The sequence below is a fragment of the Anticarsia gemmatalis genome, chromosome 8 (genome assembly GCF_050436995.1).
Source record: "Anticarsia gemmatalis isolate Benzon Research Colony breed Stoneville strain chromosome 8, ilAntGemm2 primary, whole genome shotgun sequence".
NCBI lineage: Eukaryota > Metazoa > Arthropoda > Insecta > Lepidoptera > Erebidae > Anticarsia > Anticarsia gemmatalis.
Genome location: NC_134752.1, coordinates 9,158,017 through 9,169,754, shown reverse-complemented (window position 1 = coordinate 9,169,754; position 11,738 = coordinate 9,158,017). Strand labels below are relative to the sequence as shown.

General features: G+C 37.3%; 1 protein-coding gene across 1 annotated transcript in view; it reads left to right on the top strand.

The window, feature by feature from the left end:
• Positions 1-1,043: 1,043 nt before the first annotated feature.
• The window catches only part of LOC142975000 (uncharacterized), a 42,317-nt gene continuing 31,622 nt past the window's right edge, over positions 1,044-11,738 (top strand). The window contains exon 1 of the mRNA XM_076117607.1: positions 1,044-1,285. The gene's annotated coding sequence lies outside the window, so the exon portion shown is untranslated. The remainder of the gene's footprint in view (positions 1,286-11,738) is intronic.

Below are 11,738 nucleotides of genomic sequence, written 5' to 3'. Positions count from 1 at the left end.
CGCGACACTGAGTCCACCTCGTTGAATACGGGTTGCGAACTTTTATTTTTTTTAAAAGATATTTATAGAACAGCTCTGTAAGTCAGTGAGAATATTTAATAATATAATTTACTAGCTGAATTTGAAATACTTTTGGTACAATATTGTATAGTTTTGAATATCCTACCATTTTGGATGGGAAGCGGAAGAAAATGTTAATCAACTACTTAAAAAGATAGACATAGTACGCAGTGTATCCACCTTATTGTTTTGGAAGGTTTTCTTTGTAAACTCTACAGTCACATCTGTGATGGGCAGATGTGTATTTTTCAGCACCTACACTCCGGCTTTCGGCAAACTAAATCTTTCAGTCTAAGTCATTTACGAGACACGTTAACGAATTCGGGGCTGCTAATGAAATGTTTAACTAGAGAAAACCCATTAATACTTCACTAGGTCTATAAAAGAAAGCCTGAACCTCAGAAGGTTGATCAGAATCAGTAATAATTTATGCCACTGATATATGTAAACTCTTAAACACCGACGGGGTGATCAAGATCCGTTTGTTTTTCCTATAGATCAACACAGAAAAGCCTTTCCTGAAGATAAAATGAAACACGTAATCTAATGTTTGTTTAACAAATGTTCCCGAACAATGAGGTTTATTATTTACAGATATGCTCGTAATGAAATCATAGATGTCATTGTCTTCAGTTCATGATTGCGTACAGTATACGCTTTTTAGCTATATACACTATAGTCCACAAGTGTAAATAAAAATCTAAATCTTTCCACAATACTCATCAACATGCGACTATTTAATCATTGATTAGGGTAGCACCAATTCGATAAAGTATGCTCCTGTCTGCGTGCAGACTGTGATCAGGCTCGCCCCAGGACAGCTCATGAGCGGATGTGGACATATCACCAATTATTTGCATATTGGCACGAACGCATAAAATTTAGTTGCAGCGCGGAAGCGGCGGTGCGGCGCGGTGCGGTGCGGTGCAGCGCGGCAGCCGGCCGCCACGCGCGGGCCCGACCGCGGACACCCAGCGCACACCGATGAATGACCATTCGACTCGAGCCCGCCGAGCGCATCGCACGCACTACGCGTTCGCTCCCGACAGCGAAACTTTACACGTTCGTAGCATTGTGAATGAAGTGGTGTTTTTGACTGATTAAACGTTTACATTTCGTTACTTTCATTTAAATACTGAGAGTTTTGTTTTGTGTTGTTTATTTTGTTTTTGTGATCGCACATTGGAGGGGATCAGTTTATTTTCAATACAGCCGACTGTTTACGGTGAGTACGAGTTGAATTTTAATTTATTTATGTAGGAGCCTCGTACAGCTGATTTATGCGACGACAGGAGATCGCGCCATGAACTGCATTTTACTGTACGAAGGTCACAACACTGTCGGTGGCGGTTGATTCGGTTTCTATGTTTTGAATAGTATTGGCCCAAATTGACATAGGATTTGATTGTATCATATCATCGTTAAATACATTGTCAAAATACGGAATTAGATAACGATAATAAACAAACAGATAACGAATAACCTATAAAGCCATTATTACAATTGAACAGGTAACAAAGATGACTAGCCGTTGATTAAAAATGTTGATGATGTGTGTGTTATGTTTTGTAAACGGAAGACAAAGTATCGTAGGATAATATCTTACTACATGTACAACATAACTTTTGTATCCATACCGATAAGCAGAACGTTTAAAATAAGAATGAACTAATCGAAGAATCTAGCATTTGAGTACACGTACTACAAAAGCGTGCGTTGAAGTCTTTTATAAGCAAAAAGACAAAAACAAAAAGTCGTAAATTATTGACCATTTATCAATACTAATGACATTTCGGAACCAAGGAACTCCGAAGTTTAAGACACTTGTCGTATTTTTCTGTACTTTAATATAAACACGAAGCTCGTAGTCATTAAAAATAATGTAAATATTGTTACATTCGATATCTTCGTTGGTGCGTTCATACTCGACTCCAATCTGCGTTTTACTGTTACTTTTATAAGCATTGTATTTATTCAATTTTAAAACGATTTCATTTATGCGTGGTTATATCATTATTAAATATAGTATATTGTATTATTGGTCAATAAACCTGAGCAGATGTATAAATACACAACATGTTTCCAGTGTATTGCGATTCGCTTTGTGTTTGCTCCATTGATCGGAACTTTTAATCGTATTCAGTGGAATCACTATAAACACGTCCTAGTTATTCTGGTTTCTGAACATAATATATTATGTGTACAAACCGATTTACTTTACCAACGAAGTTTATATACTGCGCATTTCTTCGCTTACGCAAATTCTTTCATTTCTCTTTGCAATAAACAAAAAACATATAATGTGATACAGCTTTTTGAACAATCTTTGCGATAGTGAGTATAGATAAACCCTGTATCAAAATCAGTCGCAGTTTAGAAGCAGTGTGCGCCAAAACGATTCATACGGAACACAGCTCATACAAGTCCCGTCTTAAGCATTTACGCATTTGATTGATCTTCAAAGACATTGTTCATTTGAGTTCAAGATCGGCTTGACTACAGTGAACATACAAAAAAAGGAAAAACTTCCATACTACTACCATTTTATATTAAATTAGCGGCCCGTCACAGCTTCCTCGGTTTAACACAGTAATTTTACAAAAAACCTTTACAACTTTTAAACATAAACCTTCCTCTTAAATCACACTATGTAATAGAAAAAAACGCATCGAAATCCGTTGCGTAGTTTGACATAGGGACAGACGCGGGAAGCGACTTTGCTTTATACTAGACAAGCTGACCGGGTAAACGTTGCTTCGCCATATAAAAAAAAATGTGTCACTTAGGTGTATGAAAAATAGATGTTGGCCGATTCTCAGACCTAGTCAATATGCTCACAAAATTTCATTAGAATCGGTGAAGCCGTTTCGGAGGAGTATGGCAACGAAAACTGTGACGCGAGAATTTTATATATTAGATAGTGTTGTGCTAGGAGTTTAAATAAGTCCAAGTACTTCATTGTACCTAGTGACCCGTTTTCGAGTGTACGTAACACACGTATCACTTATATAGTAAACAGTGTCCGGCGATGACACGCAGAGCCGCAGAGCACATGCCAACGTTACACTTCAGTTAACGCGTGTCACTCAACATTTTGTAACATGATTACAAACTTCAGTGCACAGAACTACGCCTGATCTTAGTACAACTTATTATATTTACACTCACTTCTACCCGCGATTTTGTTGGGAGATAAGGAGTATCGTAAAGTATTAACTTAAGAAAATCCATTGAATAGTTTTTGTGTTAAAAAAGTAACAAGCATCTATATGAAATTTCGCTTTCATTATTTTAAAAGGATCAACGAGTATTGCCTTCAAAACATTTAATACTATAAAGTTCAATTTTCTATCTGCATACTAACGTTTATATTTAAAAAAAGGGAAACAGAAAGCACTAATTTACAATTATTTTCTCTGGTCGCAAAACTACGCTATGAATAGATTAACATAAGTTATTTTTTATTCCGGAAAATGGTTGGGATATCTCAGAAAAGTTTTAACGCAGGTGCATTCGCCGCCGCACAAAAGCTATTGCAAGAAAAGGCTTTTAAAACTTTACAGTCTTCCCATTATTAAACTGCATTGTTTATACATTTAACAATGTTACATTCATAAACATAGAGTAACCTGATTTTGTTAAAAGCACCTGTATCGTCTAAATAGTTAGCTGTAGCAAAGAGGATGGATAAAATAGTCTTTATTAATTTGTTATGAAGGCACCTCTAGACAATATGTAGCTCTATTTTTAGAATAATATCATTAAATTACTACTGCATGCCAATGCACAGTAAAACATCAGATATATTATAAATAATTTTATTGTTGGATTGCTAGTTAATTCATAATTTGATAGAAGAAACCTTATAATATATAAAAAATTGGTATCTAGTAGAATTGTAAAAAATACATTCAAACACTCTGAGTCGCTTACTTATTGTTGTAATTGAGTGACTGAAAGTTAATAATATATAATGGTATAAATTTATAAAGTTTAATTAACGATATTTATTTCGGGATATTTATTATCCTTTATCTTGACAATCCATTAGATTTAACAACGGCCTTTTAAACGCAAAGGTCGAAGAGCCAATGCTTCCGCGGTCTTTAAATACAAGCCCATGAATTGCCAATAGCGTAATTGAGTTTTGAATATAATAATTCTAAATGTCAAATAAACTTTCGTTCAATTATTTAGTTAAGTGGTTGCCGATGTCGCCGCGAAACTTTATGCGATCTCTAGACTTATTTAAGCCTATTTTTAGCCAGTCTAATGCATTGTTTTTGTTCAAATTTCCTTGAGCCAAAGATGTAATGAAATAGTCTTTTAGTAACTTACAACAAGTAGATAATTTTGATTTAATTAAGTTTTTATTCTGTGTAATAAGTGTGTGATATGGGACAAGAATCAGAGCAGCCTTGGCATAGGCCCTCCGAAACTCTTCTTTGTGTTCTTAAACAAAACGATAAAAATAGACAAAAAGCAACATTGGTATACTTAAATTAAGAAAAAATTACTTGGGTATTGAGTGTTTGATGATGTTAGAGCGTGTTTATGCGCATGTCTGGTGCAATGAGTACGATTCTCGAGCGACACAATAGCGTCTGTACCGCGCACCGTAATGTAAACTTCACGTGCGTGCCACCGGCGCATAATCACGGATTAGGTTACAGAAACTAGGCAGATAAGTGAGAACACAATCATTATTCCGTCGCTACCGTGAATGCGCTTACGGTTTTATGCTTAAACACTGTGTAGGTGCATGGTTTTGTAATTAACCTTCCATTATCTATACTAATATTATAAAGCTGAAAAGTTTGTTTGTTTGTTTGTTTGAACGCTCTAAACTCAGGAACGACTGGTCCGATTTGAAAAATTCTTTCAGTGTTAGATAATCCATTAATTATCAATATCAATATTCCAAGCTATAAGGCTATATAACATCACGCTACGGTCATTAGGAGCGGAGTAGCAACGAAAAATGTTACAAAAACGGGGAAAATTATGACCCATTCTCTCTTATGTGACGCAAGCGAAGTAGCGCGGGTCAGCTAGTATATGATATATTGTAGGCTAGACAGAGAAAACACATGAGCTAGTATTGCGAAACCAATTAAGAACTATGCGACAGTAGTTAGCCCGTTTCTTGTGATTGCTAGTGACTAGAGACTAGTAAACTACGATTTACAATATTCGGTTTACAGCTGAAGTTGTGAGTGATAAAAAAACATGTGTAATTGGAATTCAGAGGCAAAGATCGGTTTACAGCTTCAGAGTGGTAAAAAAACATGAATAATAAAAATTCGAAGGTAAAAATTGTAACACAGATTGTTACGAATGAAATATGCTAAGCCTAGATAGTGTGCTAACAAACACGACAGAAGAGTGCGCGTTGTAAGGACAAAAGGTGTTGCGATATTGTCTCGCACACAATGTTACTGTTCGTGCTTAGCCCACGGCTATACCAACATGCCGTTGTTGCTTTTGAGTTTCTAATACCTTAAGAGTCAACCAGGAACCGTAGCATTCATAGGATACTATTTTCTACGATTTTCTTTTCAAATTTATTTTGATTGTAGTGCAACTATTGTGCAGTTGAATTACTAATATTGTATTGTAGTAAAACATAGGGTACTTGGTTTTTTCAGAGAGGAAGGAAATGGAAGGTTTTTTTTTCAGATAGAACTATGATCAAACTCTACGTACGGCTAATGACATGGCCTCATGGTATAAGTATCAAGTGTGTGCTAATTGCAAAGAAAACGCATTAATATTGAAGACCTGCGCCAGTGGTACGCGCAACGAAACCACCGCAAGCGCACCTGTTCGCCTGACTAACTCGAATGATCAATGATCTCTGACTTTTATTACAATTATCTTGAAGAAGAACAATTCGTACCCGGTGTCAAATACCTTACAATCTTATGAACTTAGTATTTTATTATCCACAACCCACGTAATAGCACTTGGAAAAGAGTCGTAAACAGTATCAGAACTCCTCGAGATGCTTCTGGCGCACGCAGCGATTACGTCGTTGCATCAAATCTAACTTCCTTTAATTAATTCAGTTTTAACTGACACCCAATACCAATAAACCCGCCTGTTTCCGAGAGATATAAAAGCACCGTTGGATTCGTTATATTATTAAAGAACAACTTAGAATTAGATTTTTATGGAACACACCAGCTGCAGCTGGTTGAAGTAGCTACTCGTACGTTCTCGGCAGCACAATGTTCAGGCATTCGATCGTTAGCGACTTTTGTGTTTTTGTGTTTATCGCGTTCATGTGAACGTGCCGGTATTGAGCGACATTTTCCCGCGGCGGGGCAGGTCGACTCCCGCGCTCACTCCCACGCCTCCAGCCTTCCGTCTTCACCTCATGGACACACAATGGCTACATTACTGCGTATTTTTTCTCCAGCTTTGTTGTTTACATTAATGGTTAGCGTATACCAAGCATTCCTGGAAGTGAAACTTGTCTTTTTCTGATGTTTTGTAGAAGCAAGATAACTTCCGCGTATCGTTTTTTTTTTACCACGAGTACTAATGCAGCTGGTGCAAACCTTGTCCCTTGAGATTCTCGAACCAGGCGCCGACCTGTTTCAATTAAAACGTATACTACAACTATAGAATACATTCGCGTGCGTCACGTTAACTAGTTTAATGTGATAATAATGAGAAATAATGACCTTTTTAAATTGCATAAACACAGGTCGAGATAAAAAGAAAAGTATGAGCGGTGCTAATCATACCTTTTATATATTAGGATTGTTTTAAGAAAGATTCAAGACTGTTTTCATCGGTACCTGTGCCATTTAAGTGCACTAAATGTGACAACCAGCAGCTGACTGCGTGTTATTCATCGCACTTTTAAAAACTTGTTGCCACTCCAAGTTTTATTGCACATCACAATGACATGTTTTTCGGGTTCACTTGGCACTTGCAGATTCGACGCATGGTCGTCATCTGACAACGACTTTGGCAGTCGGCTTTGTGATGTTTAATCGCCGTCAGTGTTCGTAACATTAGATCAGAGCAACCGCGGTGCTTTACCGTGAACACGGAGTTTCGACCTTACACGAACAAAGATTACCGTTGGTTACTGTCATTTTTTACTTTATTTAATTCCGCGAAGTGGTGTAACGGTGTCGTGTCCATTTGTTTTGGTTCGGTATCGCGGGCGCGACGTGCATCGCCCGGCTTGTTGCCGCATTACTGACCAACACTGACCATGTATTATATCATCACTGTTGCTTTGTTTTGCACCTAAATCTACTAAACTAAAGTAAAAATACAGAAATGTAGAAAGATGTAGAAGTACATTTTAAACCTGCCAGCCAACTCTGTAACCGTGTTTAATTGTAACCCACAGGATCAACTTCCCAATTTGTTTTTCAAAGGAGATTTAAGTTAGATACATTGACGATTGCTGACGACACATACTAAAAGACAATTTAGATAATGCTAGAAGAATGTTGTAGTCGAATCATGAGTTTGAATCTGTTTTCTAAGAATAGCTAAAGACTATCGCAGATATAATGGATTGGTAGTAACAATATGTAAGAAGTAGAGCGTTTTATTTGTTAATTGTTGTGTAAAGAATGCAACACTGTGGGAATAAATCAGAGGAACGCGTGAAGTATTCGCAAGCGCTGGTGAAACTCGACCTGTCCACCACACGTGCCCGAATAACGCATTTGAATATTTATTTCTGACACTGTCTATTTATCCATTTATCAACAATCATATCGATTCTCACAAAAAAGTATTACAAATACGGACATTTGTCTGTCTGCCATCACAATTTTCATCAAATGAAATAACGTGAGCAGAAGCGCATATGCTTTTAATTTATAGTCGTCATTTGCTTGCTAAGTAAAACACACTTCGAACAGTAAATTACCTTCCTATTATTAATCGTCTCTTGTTCCTACGAAAAAAGTACCCCATTAGGCATTACCATATATCTAATGAATGTAAGGCATCATATAATTATTATCTAAATCGTGGCTAATTAGGAATGCTTTTAACATATTCATACATTACTATTATAGCATTAGGCAAACTTGCGTATATTCTCGAACATTCCTACGCAGACATAGGCAGCAATCTAAACTCTGCATATAGAGCGCTTTGGCGACGGAATGCTGCTTTGTAATTGGACCTACTCTAGCTTGATATTGCATATGTCGTTATGCCTTAACTAAATTTACACACTAAGAACATTTTACCTTAATGTCTTTGTGCTCGAAGCGAAAATAAATCACGAATTTATCTTCCGCTCTGTGGTTCTTGACCCTGCGCAAGCCATTAAGTCCCTAATAAAATTAAAAATCTTACACTTGAACATATGTATATTTATCGTCAGTACCTTATCTTCTTACCAAGTATTTAGCACTCGTGTGACTTAAAGTTGTATTTAAGTAAGTCTACCTTGATAATTACGTACAATTTATTTGTGTAGTCGTCTTGTACTCGCCAACAGATGTTGATGTATGGACAAAGACAGCTGTGATTACATATTTGAATCGAAACAACGTAATTAATCAAGGATGCCGCGATTCAATCTCGATTCATTCTCCAGCGGCCGATTTAATTGAATTACCACTGTAAAGTTCAACATTTAATTAACGTTAATGAGGTTATCGATTTGTTGCGATAATATTATTATGCTCTCTATATTCTGTGACAAATCATTTCAATGTTATTACATAACAATCAGCTACTTCCTCTTAAACTTAAAACCAAGAAACGTAACTATAGCATTACAAAATGAATCATAACATCGTGATTACGAGTTGGCCATCCACCAATCAAGTTTTAATATTTACTCTTCGTTATTTTAATTGCTTAAATTACATAGTAACTAATGCTTGACGCTTAGGAAGTTAAAAACGTGTCAGACTCGCGTGCAGGCTCCAATTGCGCATTTTAATTTCGCAAGAGTAGTTTGTGATTCAGCTGTTGTGTAGTGGTGATGTATTGACTGTATTGAGTAGTTTGACGATGGCGCGTGAGCTCCATGTTATAATCCGGCTCAATGTTGATCAAGTGGCGAATGTGGCGGGGTGCACTCGCGCTGACGGCGCGGGGCAGCGGCGGCGGCGGCGGCAGGACACGGCGAGCGGGCGCGGCGGGCAATGAAAGTGACAACTGTGTACGAAAGTGACTCGCTAGATTTATTTACACTTGTTCGAAATAGACGCGAGCACTTCTAAAACTGGTGTCCACTTTACGTCTGTGGCCCGGTCCGCCTCGCTATTTATATCGCTCCAGGCGGAGATCCGCCTCCTTCTATGGCAAACTAGAATGTGCTCCGCGCAACACGCCAATTAACCGCTTATTTTGTCCATCGAGACATTTTTATTCCATTTCTTTGCAACGAATTAATTGCTAGTCACCGATTGTCAGTTTTTACTCATGCGTGTACACATCTCATATTTTTTGTACGCGAGGTCGACGAACCTTTTAGTGGTCCGTCGGTTTGTAAACAAAGCCACGGGATTTAAGGGTTTGAGTGTATTTGTGGTCAGAGTTTACTAAAACAATTTCTATCCGGTGTTGTGGTTGTTTTACGCGCTTCGACACAATAAAACTCAGTAGCTTCCGAGCGGTCGGCTATATCCAGCTAATAGAAACAGGAAATCGAATTTCGCGGCTGCGACCTGTCCCACAGCACCGAACTAGATAAAGTGCTATGTTTGAGTACATCAGGTCAGGCTCAAAACAATAGCTCCGTAAATAGAGCAGCTGGTAATCATTCAGTGATTGAGTCGCGCCAGTGAGTGAGAGCCCCCAATTGAGTGTGTACCTAATACAATCGGATATGGCACTCAATATGATGGAAGGGGCGAAGAGCTCCCACAAAATACTTACTTCGATAACCAAATGCAAGATAAATGTGATTGACGTTAAAGTACGCTGTATTACATGTAGGTACACTTTGTAAAAGGAACTTGTCCACATGTGTGAGGAATGTTGATTATAGTAAGTGTAGGTATGTTTTATTTCAACTGCTGCACGATAAAAGTAAAAACGAATGAGCGAGGTACAATTATCAAAACTACCGAGAGAGAAATGGAATGTCCCAAGTAGTGAGATAATTTCGATTTCCTTTTATAGAAAGTAAGAATGTTTCAATAGATAGTAACGCAATGATGGAGCAAGTCACCGACACTTCTCCCGGGAACCTGTTCGCAACATTGACACTACGTGATCACGAGACATTGACTTATTACAAAGGCCTACATACATATAGCACACGAGTCTCTATTAAAGCATTTGTCATTCAACTTTCACAGAAACATCGGCGTACAAAACGACACAAAGCGCAACATTAATACCTTACGCGCTCAAACATTGGCACCGCACATTCAATTAACATCCACAAAGCAATGTAGACGATGCTATCCAATAGCCAGCAATTACTAAAATAGACACTATATTGTTGCGAACTGATGATATATCCACAATACAATATATCAAACGTGATGTGATTATGCAAATATGGTTTTTTACATGATTTATCAGCAAATAACAAAAATATCTTCCTGTTTGATCAGATATATTATATGACAGTGTTTTAGGTTGTCTCTTAATCTCTGATATCCGAGCGTAACATAAACATTATCTTCTGGTAGGCTTAGGTATATTTGAACTATTAAACCGTTAGTAACATTTAATGAGAACATGTTAACAGAAACATAGGGCATGTGGAGGTTGCTTTTCAATTGTTTATTTGAAGTGGCAACCCAGTTAATCGATATAGCTGCACGTGACTTCAAGAGTTTGTTTGTGGTCGATAATAGTATATAATACGTTGATGGGAATATTCAAACGTCACAAGCTAAATACACACGAGGAAGATCAATGGCTTTTTAATTCAAGCTTGATGGGAATGAAGACAATGTTGGCACCTTGACAGCGGTGTAACCTAGCCTTTAATTGACCAGCGAATTAGAAGCATGCAACGTAGAACACGCGGAAGTTTACGTCCTAGAGCAAATTGAAATATTCCTATGGAGATTGTAATTTATATTCTTACAGTATTAGTTCGAGGACTGTAACTAAAGTAGCTAAGTTCGCTTGTACAATTCAATCAAGAAACCATTTGGAGCAGTAGTATGGTTGCATGCTTTTAGTCCAGCGAAACTTGCAACGAGCAATTGAAGTTATTAATATAATGGTCGATGCGATGAACACTACCCGGCGACTAGGCGACCGCAGCTACTGGGATGTGTTAAACAAACACTTCGTCCATATATCAACTAACAACTTGAACAACAATGAACAATTTTATGAATTGGCTACGTTCAAATCGTTTAAAATTCTATTTGTGAACAAAGTAAGATTATTATGATTAAATGAAACAAAATCGTGTAAATCGATTGTTCAAGCTCTCTTCTATTAAAATTTATTTAGATTTTGAAGCAAAAGTTGCAGTTACTGACAAGTAGAACTACCAAATTATTTGTTCAAACATTTTTTCCTTTTAGAATCACGTCCAACGTTAGAATACTGTTCATATTCGTTCATGTCTACAAGCTAGTTTAACAAAGTTAATTTGATACATAACTAATTCAATTTTACGGAGGCACACGGAATCGATTCATTAGCGATAACTTCGTGAGTCAAAAGAATCGCGTTCGTGGATACTCTTAAGAATGGTTAAAATATTA